Raw genomic sequence first — 17,303 nt, 5'->3', positions numbered from 1 at the left:
GACGGAGTAGAACGCCCGATATTGTATATCAGCAAAAAGATGCTGCCTCGGGAGCGCAACTACTCCATAGTCGAAAAGGAGCGTTTGGCCATTAAATGGGCTACTCACTCCTTACAATACTACCTGCTGGGACATTCATTTGATCTTGTCACAGACCATGCCCCACTCAAGTCGTTAACCACAATGAAGGATAGCAATGCCCGGATAACTTGGTGGTATCTGGCATTGCAGCCCTTCCTATACCACATGGTACATCGCGCAGGGAAAGAACACCAAAATTGCAGCCCTTCATATACCACATGGTACATCGTGCAGGGAGAGAACACCAGAATGCGGATTATTTTTCCCGGGAGGGGGGAGTAATGGGAAAGGTAATGGCAGTAGGAGTAGATCTGCTAGTTGTTATAGTACTTCTGAAATGTCACACTGCTTCTGTGTTCTAGAAAACGAAGGCCATTTTAAATAATAGATCATAAAAATCCCCACTGGGAACTCTGTCTCTCAGGATCACGGGTTGAACAAATAAAAACACAGATCAACAGTGCACTTCTCATAGCTGTGTCTGTCAAATACAGTTTTTTTTACATTTCTAATTGTATTATTGGCACTAGCAAAACAAGAATAAATGCATGTAAAACAGTGTTTAATTGTAATTCGAATTTCCTATAGTAGGTATCTATTAATTAAAACCTTCAATCGCCTAAATTTATTTGACGTGTCCCTTTTACAGCATATGCAAAAATGATGGCATTACAACTATGTGATTCTTTGTTTATCACAAAATAATACATTTAAATTATTAATAATTCCTGATTGGTTCTACTCATCTAAACTACCTTATTTCAACCTCTACATTGCGGATACAACAACTTAGTGCAAGCCAATAGGTCATTTCCCTCAGGGTCCCTGGATTTTTCTTTAATTTGTGTTACAAAGAATTCCTGATACACTATCATCTGTGAAACACAGTTAGCCTTCAACCTGTTATACTGAGGAAGTGCCTCCAGACCCAAAACGGGCAATCAATCAAATTAATAAATTATTAAACAGGAATGGATGGGTGGAGAGTTGAACACATGACCCTAAAGTCTTAAGGCCAAACAAAATGTCAGATTGGTATATACTTGCTTAGGTTTTTTTTTTTTTTTTTTTTTGCAGAGGACAGGTGACTCATATGCCCTTCTGTTACTTCCATCAATTGTCAGTTGATTTTTTGATGTTGGCTGCTGTGAACTACTGAGGGCTATGCTGACACCACCAAACTCATGTCTTTTGTAACCTAAGCATGGTCAAGTGTGCATGTTTTATCTCGTATTCCTGCATTTGTGGTTCAACAGGGATATGAAATGTGTGAGCTAACCATGTTATCAATAATGTTTGGCCTTAGGACTTTCATAATTTAAAACATAAATAAATAAATCTGATTTAAATCAAATAAACCTGATTTTTTATTTTTTATTTATTTATTTTTTTAAATCGCCAACCTTACTTTCAGTATCTGTTCTTACATGTCTCTCCTCCTCTGGGCAACCCACCTCGATCAGCCAAAGCTGCCAGTTTATATACATGTCACCAGGGCCGGCCTTTGGGCAATGCGAGCAAGGTGGCGGCCTAGGGCCCCACACCTAAGGGGGTCTGCTTGCGTCACAAATTGTATAACGTCTTCAGAGTCTTGCAAGTATTATGTCGGCCCTCGCAAGTACGAGATGGGCCATTGTAAAAGGAAAATAAAAAATATAAAGAAATTCAAGTCAGGCGGCAGCAAGGAGCTCTGCTGCCGTATCCAGACAAACCGGCAAATAAAAATCTGCTTCGGGAAGCAAATGAATCCGATTCAGACTCTTCACAATAATCATCTCCAAAATATTGATTTCTGCTTACCAATGTAACGTTACCACATTTGCACTTTCTGACTGACAAAGTGGACGTATTTCATCATGTGAGTGTACTCGATCATAAGAAATTTATTTTTAGAAATGCAGCATCTAAGGGTTAGCTCTCTGATAGGCTAATCAATAGCCTGTCCCTCTACATTCCACCGAAGAAAACCAAGAAACGGTGTAAGACAGTGCAGCATCGTCTTTTAAAGTTATACTTGAGGATTTCTTAAGTTAAAGTGAGTAGGCTACTATTAATCGATAATGAAATCGAGATTGTGTGTATTAAAGTAAGACGGACCACCACACCAATGGTCTGAATAGGTATCTGCGACAAATCTGCATTTGGAAGTACACTCGTACATGCAGCGTGGTATTAAATAAAGCTGCTTCTTGGCTAGAATATTCAGAAAAAAAACATCATGATGTTTTGTTGAGCATATTGTTTTAGTGTAATTTACACAGCAAAAACTAAAGAGCACTCAAAACTGCAGCTAAATGTGCAGCTAAATGTGGATTTGATCATTTTAGACTTATTTAAAAAGGATAAAGTTTGCAAACAATTTTTATTTCACTTAAATGACAGCACACATGCAGTATGACTTGCCTACCTGATTACTAAAGGTGAGCAGTAGCCTATCGTTTTATTGGTAGGCTACTTTTTATGTGTGGGGGTGTTTTTGTTTTTTTTTTAATTAGGATTTTTTTTTTTTTTGGGTGGGGGGGGGGGGGCGGTCGTCACTGCCTAGCGCCCCCGTCTAGGGCACCACACAGACTAAGGCCGGGCCCTGCATTTGACCGTAATAATAAATTCATCAATCAAGCCATCTGGAGACAGTCACATTCTGCACGGGTTTAGCATGGATGGGGAAGTTTAACCCCATCCATGCTGCAAAAACAGCAATAACAAAATGGCGTACTCTATACAAATTAAATAATACATTTTAAATAATAATAACACAATGTGGCAGTGTGCCCCGCCCATGTGTGTTATGTGTTTTGTGTGGTGTGTTAACGTTGGTGTATAGGTATTGGTGCACGGGATATAAATGGGTCTGTGTAGCACAAGTGATTTAAAATATATAGTTGTATTTAGGCACGGGGATTGCATAATCACTTCACGTGCAGATAAAGTATGTGAGCACGGGATTGCACAAATTAATTCACGTGTTGGGATTCTCGTGAATAATTCATTGGTAATTGAATCTCTGTACAGCAGTATATATAGGTGCACACAAAATAATACATAATACACACAGGGGCAGGGAGTACCCCTTCACAAGTAGTAATTACATTAAAAAATATATATATACATACAAAAATTGTAAAACTCGCTTTTGTTTTGATATTTTTAATAACATATCCCTGGTCATAAATCAGTTTTGACCAGATCTGTTATGCATCAGATCTTAAGGTCAAAATGTCTTCTGAATTCGCAACATCGGATTGTGGGAAGTATTAACAAGTAAATAATAAAATAATACTTTTAACACAGAATAATAAACAAAGAAAATCATTGCCGTGAAAGGCTCCAGCTATACAATAATGTCCCTCTCTAATGAGGAGGGCTAGTCCCTTTACCTCTATAATAAATTGTACAAAAGAAACAAGGTAATCATGCAGAACCTAAAGAAAAACACTCAGAACTTTTTTCAATAGTTTTCCGTCAATAATCACAGTTTTCTCTCCTCAAACTCTCTCTCCAAACAAAGCTGAGCTGGCTTTCCTTTTATAGCATGTGGCTGTGTTTAATTGATCCTCAATAAATCAATTAAGCACCAGCCACATTCTGCACCAAGATTTGGCAGATATGAGATTTCAACCCCATCATTGCCAATCAAATTCAAAATATATAGTTTTTGTTCACACAGCTTCAAAAACACACCATTTACCTGTGCAGTGCTTCTGCCCTGTCACAATATGCATGACAACAGATGATTTTTATTACATGAGAGTCACAGTTATTTACTTCATGCAAATATCAGACTCGACATTTGCCAAGATAAAATGAGATAGTGGTGGTGGGGACTAAGCCTTTAGCACTTTTTGTCCGCCAGGTAATGTTGATTTCCTATTGGCCTGGTGTTGATACCTGAAGTGTAATGCTGGCTCCAGGAATTAGCCTATTTGCAGCCTCCGTGGCACATCACCACACACAATGCCGGCGATGCTGGCTCCATGGATGAACAAAAGAGCGGCCTCGCTAGCGCCACAGCATAGCTGTCTGGAATGGACTGGGTGGGGCACTTCGCAGGGGTTATCAGGTGAGCACCTCTCGTCTTCTGCTTCGTCAACTAGCCCACATTACCTCAGGAAGGCTCGACAGCGATGCTGGCGTCCCAGCACCACTCCCCTCCATCCCCACCCAACCCAACCCAGCCCAGTTTACTTACAGTACCTTAGCCAACAATTCCTTTTCATTTGTTAAATTCCGTCACTTTAGCCATCCATTGATGTTAACGTCTTCCACCTTTCTTTTGAGGTTCCCAATTGGCCTCTTTACTCCTCAACCAGAGCCAGTTGCTACTTCTCTGCCTCCTTGGATAGAGCCTTCACTATACACCACAACTTCTGTCCTCTGAATCCAGTATCTCAGAGAAGCCTGGTCATGGAGTCAGTGGCTGCATTTGCCCCGCAGTGGCCCCATACAAAGCTCGATTCCAGGGTCCCTATTCCCTATTCTTACCAGTAATACTACACTACGATACCATTACTTTTTAAACAGGGCAACAATTACACTATTAAATGTATTGCATTTTACAATAGAAAAAAAACATACTCACAGACACAGTTAGAAATGAACCTTTCATGCTTTCGCAGCGGCAACGTCTGCAATTATTCCTGAATAATCCAGTTTTTGGCAAATCTGGTGCACCATTGATATCTGCTGTAGTCCAATTAAACGTTCCTACCACATTATAGAAAGTAAATAGTTTTTGGTTAATTTCATGTTCAGGCAAGAAAAGCTTCTCTCCCCTGATGCTACAGTGACAGGCAGAGTCAAAAGCAGACACAAGGCAATACTGATGTTAAGGCAGCCTAGCAAATTTTCCTTGTAGATAGTCGAGTATCACAAGGGGCGATGATGATACATTGGCTGGAAATGCATTTATTTGTCTGTAGTGTGTCAAAATTAGTTCATTTTTAACACAAAATACTGAACAAAACAAATGGCGAGGTGTCAAAAACAAATAGACAGACAAACAAACGGTGGACGAACCCCAAAACAAGTATCGTGTGAGTCCTCCCACACAAGTAGCATTTGTTATTAATTATTATTATTATTATTATTATTATTATTATTATTATTATTATTATTATTGTTATTATTCGCCTCTATCGCCACACCCGTTCTCCACTCACGAACACACTAACCCCGAGTGAGTGAAACATGCATCTATATATATACAGTTGTGCCGGGATTAATTAATCATTCACTTGAATCCCAGCAAGTGAACTAATTTGTGCAATCCTCATGCTCACATACTATTACACACTTTATCTGCATGTGAAGTGATTATGCAACCCCCGTGCCTAAATACAAATTACAACTACATAGCCCAATTTATATCCTGTGCACCAATATATATATATATATATATATATATATATATATATATATATATATATATATATATATACACCAACATTAACACACCACATACAACATATAACACAAAATATGCACAGTTGTTTACCTCCTTTAAAATACTGGGGTCTCATACCAACTTTAGCCTCTTTACCTGACTCTCCCTTCCTTACACATTAGAATAAGAAGCCTTTCCACTTTATGTCATTCATTTGTTGTTTCATCGTCCCTTTATTTCAACAGCCTGCTGTTATTACAAGTAATGGAGTGGACTTTACACAATACACACTCATCCTTGCTCCAATGAATCATGACTTGGGTATTACAGAAAAAAAAGCAGAGCTTGACAAAAGTAGAGTTTGACAACGTTGCAGTGCTACTTTGTGTAATAGAAGCCAAATGGCTAGACTTTTGGAGAGTTATAATAGTGGCCCTACAGTGTAAAGTAGTTTCATTATGTAATTTTGACTAAGAGATTACGTCAGTTACACCATCCATGTGCTGTCCATTTATGTTTGTATGTTGTTTGGCATCCATTGTGCTGTAAGTGTATTTTTAAAGTAATATAAATATATTGATATTGTTATACTAGTGGGGTTTAGTGTATGTAAAGTCTCCTGTGTTTGTATTGTTGATTTATGTATTGGTTGTGTTTTTGTGTTGAAAACTCCCAACACACCACCCTCTTCAGAGTCTCTTAAATTGTTAAAATTTTTTGGTGGGTAGGAGTCCTGCTATAAGAACCCAGAGCGTTTGCACACTCTGATTCCCCAGATGAGGTAGGGAGAGGTACTGCTGGACTGTGCACCCGATGGAGTGTACTACACAGAGGGCCCTAGTCACAGGGACAGGCTCTGCAGTGCTGACTAAAACCTCTGTATTAATTTTGTTTTATTCTTTTAATAACCCACACTATTCGTTTAATTTAAACTGACTGAGTCATTGCATTATTTCCCGCCGCTGAATAAAGCAGGCCTTTGGTCTCCATCCACCCTCCAACGATCTGCGAGACTCGCGCAGCGACCTACCCGAGGTAAGCCAGAAAGTAAGCCGTCCGAGACAGGTAGGCAGGAGGTAAAAATATATACTTATCCACTGCTTTTTTAAATGTAATCTGTCAGTAGCTAGTACCATTGACCGTTTTTTCACAAACTTAATATAATAAATATTTACTTTAACAGGGCTCTGTCTGTGCCGTAGACCATGGTAAAAACATAGGTATACTAGAGAAAGTATAGCAGGGGTAAGCACAGTAAAACAAACTTATATAGTAAAATATAACTTAGCGAGCTGGATGCTTATTAAGAATGGGGATCATTTAAGTATGGGGGCATCATCTCCCAAAACAACTTAAACATTACTTTTTTAAAATAAATTATTATAACATGTGTAACCCGCCTGATTACGTCACGGTGTAATTGATTGCAGCACTAGTTGTAACAGGTGGTCACGCTGTCTCTGATCTAAGCATGGACTAACTCTGTGTTTGATGGAATGATTGTAGTTAGACAGATCTGGATTTTCAGATTCCCTCTTTTTTATTTTTTATTTGCCTCTGTGGTAAAAAAACATACAAAAAAAAGAAATAATCAGTCGTCTCTTACAGCACAGCCACCTCCTTCACACGGTTTACAGACTGGGAAGGAGTAATGACAATACTTTTGTTACACCTCAATGGTATTTTTCCACTTACGTGAAATATGATGTTAGCTATCTTACCCTTCATGTTACATAAGCCCCCATGTACTGCAGTGGTTCCGTCTGCCATGTTACTAAACTCCGCGAAAATCCCCTTTTCAGCACCTCAAAAAGAACACAAGAGGGTTCCCCTCCCTTTACCTTATATAACTAACTGAGAATAGGTCTGATGCATCTTGATAATCTGGTGAAATCATACACCCGCTACACATGCAGCTACTGCTGAAGGCATTAGTCATGTCTACTTGACTACACATTAGGTATGTGTATGTGGTGTACAGTGGAAAGACTTGCACTTAGCATGAATTAAAAAGACATGCTACTGCAAGATGTGGGCAATCCAAAGCTGCAGAGGAGCAATAATGCGAACGCTCTGGGTACCTCATTAATCTGAAGTGCTGGCTTTATACCAGTAGTTGCAACGCACAATGAGTACCCCAGCCAGGGCAGCAATCACTGGAGAGGTAAGGGAAGAGGAAGACTCATGCTCTGCAGAAAAGCTGGCATCATCAGGACCTGCCAGAGAAAACGGAATATGATACATTATAGCAGGGTATCGCTATCATTTATGAGCCATTAAAGGGATAACCTCTAAACCTTTTCATCTAATACGATACGTGTTCTTTATATATATGATTCCTTAATGAGGGTATCATGGCAAAAAAATACCACTTTGGAGGGTTTTTTTTTTTTACGTTTTCAGAAAGGTTCCAAAACATTACAGAATTTGAAGGAAACAACTCGAGAATGCTCAATATGTTTGAAAATGTCTTAAACAGTGATTACATTAGGTTTATAATACACTTTTTTTCTGTCATGAAAAAAAATGGTGAAAACTAAACTTTGAATAAAAACTTTTGAAAATCTGTATAAACAGTTTAGACAGGTGATAAACCATGGTGAACTCTCACCGGTAGCTGACTGCTGTAAGTTGAGAAGATAGGAAGCCCCTCCTGTCTGCTCCACCAGGTGCACGACAATGCGTCCCGCTGACAATTGGCCCCTGTGACAATTTGTCCCCGCGACAATTTTCCCCCACCAATTGTATGGTAACAAAAATTTAAAAAAAAACATATATAGAAACATTCTTAAGACGTGTGTTTATATTACTATTTTAATGTTTAATAAAGACTGGCTTGAGCCTTGTGTACAACCCCACAGGGGTTGTATTGTTACATTATTCTACAGATGCCACGCTAAAAATGCAACATCAGCAGAACAATCTGAACTGGAGTTAGCCAACTATAAAATGCGGGTACACGCCACCCTGACATTATATGATACAGTTTAACAATCCAATCCCCATCTCACTCCGTTTTACACTGCAAATACAATCTCACACATTTACTGTCACGTTTACATCTCACTGGTTAATGTCAAAACAAGAAAACTATAATAACTATAACTAAAATATCTGCTTACACAAGTCCGTTTGGTGTGACCTCACCAGGCTAAACTTTACTCCAGAGATCAGAGGATGTTATGAGTCAGTCTTTGACTCATTTACTGATATCAAGATCGGGTCAAGTATAGTACATCCTACATTCATTTAAATTTAGTTTCCATTCCCTTGAACAAATCCAACACCGTGCACTGTTACTAAACTGGACTTCTCAATTGCTCATTTTCTTTCTGCTGGGCTAAGCAAGAACATCTCCCTGATTAAGTTAAAACAAACATCAATTATATCCACTGTAACTTAAAAACAGAATTAATTCAATTAAATAAAAGCTTACTGACCGATTCAGCAATATACAATCTGCCAGAGGCTTGAGTGCTGAATGCATTTTTTTCTCCATATCCACTACATTATTCATTCTTATTCTAGTTTCACCCTTTGCACCCGTCGTTCTTAATGTTAAAAGTGACCACCTTTTCATATCCCTGTATAAATGAGTAATGACACATCCACAGTGACACACAGTGGCATTCCCTCCACGCTGGCCAGGCACATCCACAGTGACACACAGTGACATTCCCTCCACGCTGGCCAGGCACATCCACAGTGACACACAGTGACATTCCCTCCACGCTGGTCAGGCACATCCACAGTGACACACAGTGACATTCCCTCCACGCTGGTCAGGCACATCCACAGTGACACACAGTGACATTCCCTCCACGCTGGTCAGGCACATCCACAGTGACACACAGTGACATTCCCTCCACGCTGGTCAGGCACATCCACAGTGGCATGCTGTCCGGTGATGTTTCAGCCACGTCTCCGTTTTTTTTTTCCTAAAGTGAAGCCTGCCTTATCAACGAAGACATTTTCATAGGATGAAAAACTGTCATCAAGAGCCATAATTCTCTGTAAACATAGAAAGATACTTTCAGTGCTGTTCATCAGAAGGTAGGCTTAGACCAGCAGACCTAATTTCACATTACTGTAAGGTCCTAGCTCAGAACTGAACTCAGCAATTGAGAAATGGTAGATTTTGCATCATGTTACTGTAACTGGTCACATATTTACATTACAATTACTGTAGTAAACTATGTGAACTATGTGAAAGCATGGAGCAAGCAGAGGAAGGTGGTCGTGGTCGTGGACGTGGTATTGTGGGCAGACAGCCTGGACTAGTGAGACAAAAGCATGCTGCTGTCTCAAATGAAATACAAGCAACTGTCATTGATCATGTCATAAACAGAGGCTTGACAATGAAAGCAGCTGGGTTGATAGTTCAACCAAACCTGGGACGCTCCATGGTTGCATCTCTCATCCGTACATTTCATACTTGGAATCGGTAAGTCAAGTGCATATTACAGAACATACATATAAATACTGTAATTACTGTATGAGCATGTTTTGTGTCACATTAGCATTTCACAGTAAATAACCACTGTGTATTCATTACTCTGCTTTTAGAATTGAAAGGAAATCGAATAGTGGTGGCCATGGTCGTCTCCTCACCGAACTGCAAGAGTCGACAATAGTTGAGATGGCCTGTCAACCATTGACCGTGTTCTGAAGAGACACCAGGTTCGAATTAAACAAATCTATGAGGTACCTTTTGAAAGGAACAGTGAGAGAGTGAAGGAATTACGGTACCAATATGTACAAATAAGTTGACTGTAATGTTAATGCAAAATAAGACCAGTAACATAATATGAAATGACAAATTCTCAATTAGTGAGTTCTGTGAAATGTTCTGCTGGTCTCAGATTTCCTTCTTGCAGTATAAACACACCTGAACATAGCTTTATGTTTACAGAGAATGATGGAGTTTGATGCCAGCATGTCTCCACGTGAATACATCTTCGTTGATGAGGCAGGCTTCAACTTGGCAAAAAGACGTAGGCGCAGAAGTGGCCGAAACATAATTGGACAGCGTACCACTGTGGATGTGCCTGGGCAGTGCGGAGGTAACATCACTATGTATGCTGCCATTTGCCAGCATGGAGTTGTTTGCTGCAGTCCATTGCTTGGCACATACAATACAGAGCGGCTGCTAGTTTTCCTTGAGGAATTGCACAATCACCTTGTCCCACCCAATGCAGTAATTTTGGCAGGAAGAGAGGCTACAACGTTTATCATTTAGGACAATGTGTGTTTCCATCATGCTGTGCTGGTGCGGGAGTGGTTTGATGCACATCCCTGTTTCTCTGTGATGTACCTTCTACTGTATTCCCCTTTTCTGAATCCAATCGAGGAGTTTTTCTCCTACTGGAGGTTGAATGTGAATGATTTACAATCCCCATGAACAAGCCACAATGGATGAGGCTTGTAATGACATTACGGCAGAGGAATGCCAAGGATGGGTCCATCATGCCAGACGATTCTCCTCGGTGCATTGCCAGAGAGAATATCTGCTGCGATGTAGATGAAAATATGTGGCCGGAAAGGAATGAGAGACTTGGTTATCCTGAATGAGTATAAATAAGTACAGTATAATTTAAATTGCTTACTGTAAGTAGCAATTTAAATTATACATATTTAGTAATGCAAGTAGCCTATAGTTAATCACTGCTTGTAATTTATCTATAATTCATATTCATTATGGTGTCAATCAAATATGACAAAATCTTAAGTTTAGTATACATTTGTTTTAATGTTTAATTTCGTGAGCTTTTGAATTGCGTGAAATATTTGCAAAAGAGAGCTGTATTTCATTTTGAAAAATACCAGGAGCACTTAATTCACTTTTGGCAAGTTGCCAGACGAGGGGTAAATGACGAGTTTTATTCAAACTTTAGCCCAACCCTTTACCTTGTAGGGGATGCGGGTCCTAAAATGTTAGTATTGCTGTAAGAACCTTAGGGACCACTCTTCCAAATTTTGTGAAACACTTTTGGTTTCAGGTCTCTCCACTGGTCATTAACCCCCTCTGAAATCTTAATTTTTGGTATTTCTACTACGTTTAAGCCGAAATAACTCACGTGGGGGGCTCCAAAAATCACCCAAAGATATTTTTGGATAGTTGTTGATGAAATCTACAAGTAAAACAGATTTTTGAAGTTGCACTTGTCATGTATTTGAGCATTGCTTATGGCCACTTTGGTGAGGCTAAAGTACGGCATACTCCTAACCAAACCGGCATTATTCTTTAATTCTGCATTGTCTGTGGTTAGATCTACAGTAAAAAATGACAGGGTGTGCTTCCAGTGGCACTAGCTTGGAGCTGAGTAGTTATGAACTTGTGTGTGGAACTTAGATTTTTTTGTTACAGTGACACATTTGAAACGACCAAAACCTCACTCAGGTGCGTTTTAAAAACTACAAAAAATAGATTACCATGGTAAACTTAATGTAACTTGAAGGGATAACTTCCGACGTCACTAGAATTTCACATCTAGTCCTACTGGAATATAAAAAAATCTTAGTTCTTCTGACACGTATATAAATACACAAAAAGGAAAGGATCTTAAACATTTTAAAAGTTGCATGCAGAATGTAGTTGGTTAACAACTGCTATAGAAACCACACATTACAAAGTTCAGTAATCATCAAATTTAAAATTATTGCGGGCGTGAACTGGAACGGGGGGTGAGATTTTGTTCACAGTGTTCTTCCATTCATAGAATAGTCTGTCCTCGGGGGAAGGGCCACTTGAAGGTGTTCAGTCCAGCAGGATGCATAACCTTCACATGCTCAACTTCTCCAGGGAACATTTTATTGTCACACAGCACCTTCACTGAGTCACTAGCTTGTAGATGCGGCTGAGCTGAACCCACCTGGACAATTGCGCCTTTCAACACTGTCAGCACACGGAACCGTACTTTCACTGGCAAATGAGACCTTTATCTTGCCCGGGGTATTGGGCACAAAGTGGTGTCCCTGGAGCCGGTGATGGCTAGGGCATACCTGGCATTAAGGAGAGGGTGTTTATCTTCTACCTGTTCTTGAGAGACAAACATGATCTGCACACTGGTTATGTGTCCTTCACCCATTCATACAGCTGGTAAGGGGTAAGAATGATGTTGCCTTGAAGACTAGTTCATCCTGCTCTTGCATTAATAGTACCTCCCACACCATCACACAGACATTTTCCATGTCATGTGGTAAAGTAATGCCATTCTGCGGTGATACAGAAGTCTTGCTGATGAAAAGCTAAAAGTTTTTGTGATTCTTGTACTGACTAGCAGCTCTGTTACTGAAGTAATGTATATGTTTCAAGTTAGGGACCTCCCTCTTGATCAAAGGAATTTCCTCCTTCTGAAATGCATACACTGTCGATGTGGAGTGTTGCATTTCATTACTTATCACTGCAACACTCATGTGCTTAAGCTCACTGCCCCGGTTCAGCATGGACCTCTCAGAACTACATTTCCCATCTGTAGTTGAATGTAGTTCTGAGAGGTCCATGCAGGTACATGGGACGCCATCTTGAGGCAGGGAATGTAATTTAAAAGTTTAAAAAAGTGGTCAAAATGTAAAAAAAATAATAATTAAAACAATATACGCACCTTACGTAAACAGTTGTAGTAACACATGGAAACATGTAACACAATAAAATAAAAATGTCCTTATGTGCCCTTTAAATGGTTTTATTTCAACAAAACACAAAATAAACAATGGCTCAAGGGCCAAAAAACAACTTTTTCTCAAAAGCCCTATTCATTACGAGTCAAACAAGGTGCTACACATGGTAGCGTCTAAGTTGTGCCCTGGGTGATTTTTCTGGTCAAGGTAACTTTTTCACTTTAGGTTGACCTTTGTCAGGTCACAGCTCGAAGAGGAAATTTAAAAAAAAGAAATGATTAGCATTTCTGAACTCAGCGGGCCTGAAAACCCCCAGGTGAATTTACTAGCAAAATCTGAGACGGTCTGGCAGCAAAATTTCCTGTTGAGTTAATGTGGAATGACACAAAGATAATTATGCAAACTTATACTTACATGGAATTAACAGTATTAGACCCTGCCATTTCCTGGTGTAGTCGGCAGGATTTTGACTGTATCACACCAGACCAATAAACCATGAGTATACAGAACCCACCTGCAGTAGTGCCACCATTGGGGGACAATTTTGTGGCCCTTCCAGTGGTTGCTACTATGGTTAGGCCCTGGATGATGGGGGCCCAGTAGATCCCAAAGTTCAAGGGGATGGATAGTGGAGTTAGGTTTGGGGCAAGTCGATTTGATAATTAACCATTAGAGGGGGATGCAACAGAGAAATGTTGATTTGGATCTCGGCTGATCGTACTAACTCTATCCAGATTTTCAAGGTGCTGGAGAATTATATGGAGACCGGGCTTCTCTAGCTCAACTATGGGCTTGATTTTTCAGTTGTAGTCAGACTGGGGAAGAGACTGTGGGGGCTTACACTCTCTGGTTCCGTGAATTGTTGCATAGGGTGCAGAAGAGGAGCCCAGTGGACCTGGGAATTCAAGATGTGGTGCTCAGAGACCAGTGGATCTTTGGACTACAGCCAGGAGTGGTACGCCAAGTATGTCGAGTACCTGATATGCTCTTCACTGAGGTGTGCCAAGAGGCAAGGATTTTGGAGGAGGAAGCCATGGGCGGACCAGAGGAGATGGTCAGCTGCACAGTCACGTGGGGAGTTCCCCTCTGCAGACCTACTTGGACACCTGGAAGAACGAGGTACGTGCAGAACTACTAGCTAACAGCTTGTAGATACCGTATGTCGGCTACGCAGTCATGGACTTTGTAATCGGAGTGGTGCTGATTCCAGATGGAGGGGTAGTCATCGTTAAGGACGAGTGCCTGGGTGCAGAGAAAGGTATATTAGGAATGAACGTCATTTCTGCATGTTGGAGTACAGTATTTGGAAGCACTGCTTTGCAGAATGCCTGCTTTTTGATGACCGTCAAGTCGGATGCCCGCAGAGAGTGGGATTGAGCATTCGCAGAATGTCAGAGAGTGACGGCAAACGAGACCATTGATGGGTGCGTGTGATTGACCCGCCAAGAACCAGTCTGGATTCCTGCCTTCCCCCACCCAAAGTGAGATGTTTTTAAGTTATTTATTGTTAAGTGTGTTATTATTTGTAATGCAGCACAGGTGATTAGAGGGAGAAAATAGTCCCATTACTCAATTCCAAATGCAGCCATGTATTTTCCATTTGCAACAATTAACTATCATTGACAGTCCACATAAAAAGGGAACTAAAAAGTATAGAAAGGGAGTGTGCGGGTCTAGGGGGAATCGAACGGAAGACACAGGAAGTCGGCCATCTTGACAGACAGACCTGGATGGTAACAAAAAGGATTATTTGGAACTCTAAAGGGAATAAAGACACGGCAGCCAGGTGGAAAGAAGGACTGGTCAGAAACTGATAGCAAAGCTAAGTATTCATCCTTGAATTATGCTGTTGATTTAAAGGCTATTAATATTACACAGAGGACCGTGTGGCTTTTGACAAATGATTAAGAAGTAAAGATACTTGGCAGAAATATTTAGATTTACTGATTTACTGTGGTTGATGACAAGGTCTTGTACTGCTTCTCTTCAAGGCACCCCCCTTCCATGACCGATGTCCCGGAGGAGCAAACAGGCACCAACCAGGGGATGGACTACCAGCGCCCCCTAGCATAGTCTGACGATTGCATACACCTCTGCACTAGAAAAGTGAATACGTCACTTCCTTAGCAACGGTCATAATGACCACTAATTCTACACAAACAGCATGGCGTCGCCAGTTCATTATTATGGCATTTCTGTGTCTTTCACTTCCCCTGCCTTGTGCAGAATTGTTTATTTATTGATTCGTTCCTGCAGCCTTTGGGACCAGCACTACTATAAACGTTTATTTATAGTCTGAAATGTAAATGTAAGTCATAGCACATATTAAGCACCTATGTAATAAAGGTAAAACAAAACATAGGATAGACAACAAGTAAGAAAGTAATTAATAAGAAAATGCAAGTAGATAAATGTCACCACTTAGAGCCAGACTACGCCCCATGGTTGAGAAACTACGGGCACCAGGTCCTGTTAAAGTATGGAGGGAAAGATACTTCCCACCAAACACCACAGGTACTGTATGAGTATCTTACAGTTCTTAACATTTACCTTTAACCTCTACTTTCTCTTTTCAGGTTCTTTATCTAGGGCCACACCTCAGACATCGAACAGGAGAGACAACACAGGTAAGTAATTTAAATAATTACGTTTTTAAAATAAATAGAGGGAATCACATTAAAACTGGGATGAAAATCAAAAAAAAATGTAAAAATAACTGGATCAAAAAAAACAAACGATATTCCAAATCACTGCTTGTATGCAGCAAATCTTTCTGAATTCATGAGGAAAAAAGAAAACAATTCAGATCTTATGCATTGCTGTCCTCAAAGGAAAATGAATAAGCAAGAATACTGCACTGTAGCCTGTTTTCAGGAATGGTCTCCAAGCAGGAGAGCAGTTTTGGTTCTCTGCGGGCTGTCTATCAGCTTCCCTAGCTCGTCTGCCTGCTTTCAAAAAGAGACAAAGAAGTCCATACGAATTTTATAGAAATATTAAAAGCAATCCAAAATGGTGAAAGTTGCAAAAAAAAAGAAGGGAAGTAATCCATTCCAGCAAGAGACCAATCCGTCCACATTAAAAAGTTTCCCCTCTCAGTTCTTACCCCGTTGCTTTGCTTCTTTGCTTCTTACTGCATTACGTTCCACATTCTCATTTCTATTTTCTTAAACTACCTTTTTATAACCAAACATATTCCTCATTTCTCACTCGGTCCTGGTGTGTAGTGTCAGAATCCACACATTCTTCTTTTTATTTATATATATGCTCTGAGCACACTCTTAAACTCAGGGGTGACGTTCAAGGAGGACAGAGATGTTTTAAACTCCTGTAAGTGCTTTTTGTTCGTGCACTGGACGTGCTATATGTCCAGACAACTTTTTTAATAATCAAGAAAATCACACAGACTCATTTAATTTGAAGTTTTAATGAATCAGACCAGTAGTAGTGCTCTTTCAGTTTATTAAATGCTTTAAAAAGTGGATTGGTTGGTTGCACAGACCACCGTAAATCCCAAGTAATAAGCAATCTGGGCGATCCAGTACCTTTACAGGTTTAACAGCATTAGTAGTTCAATACAGTATTACAAATATGGTTATTATATGCTTAGCCTTCAGGCTAGCCATGCAAAAAGCTAGAGCATCCACAGCTACATTCTAAAACATTCAATATATCACTCTCTTAAGAATAGAACATAATTTCTATACCTTATAGCAATGCAGCCAATATTAACAAGGTATAAATTCAAATATATGCTTACCTTCCAGTATATGGAAGTGTAGTGTAGGATATATGAAAAATAAGAACTGTCTTCAAAAGGCAGAGACTTCTGACTTCGACCAAACAGCAATCAGTTTTTCAGAGACCCTCAGCGCATAGACCACATCAGCTTGCAAGATCAAGTTCAATGGTATTGAATGGGGTCTTGCTCTGGGCTTATATAGGATTTTCACTCCATTGAATACATCAGGAGTCCCAATTAAATCTCATCAATCTGCCTTGACAGTTCTTATCTTTGAGTTAATGATGTATTCTAGAAGGATCCAGACAACTCTTTTTTAAAAGTAATTGGAGTTATATAAAAAAAATCAATTGGATATAACTCCTTTCCAAAATATTGGAACATGATGTCATGGTTCTCATTTTCAACCCCTCCTTTCTTTAAAAAGTTAGGTGAACCAAAGTGCACAGGATCCTTGCTATAATACACTACAAGTTAATA

The sequence above is a fragment of the Acipenser ruthenus genome, chromosome 4 (genome assembly GCF_902713425.1).
Source record: "Acipenser ruthenus chromosome 4, fAciRut3.2 maternal haplotype, whole genome shotgun sequence".
In the NCBI taxonomy this organism is placed as follows: Eukaryota; Metazoa; Chordata; class Actinopteri; order Acipenseriformes; family Acipenseridae; genus Acipenser; species Acipenser ruthenus.
Note: the sequence above shows the minus strand (reverse complement) of the source record.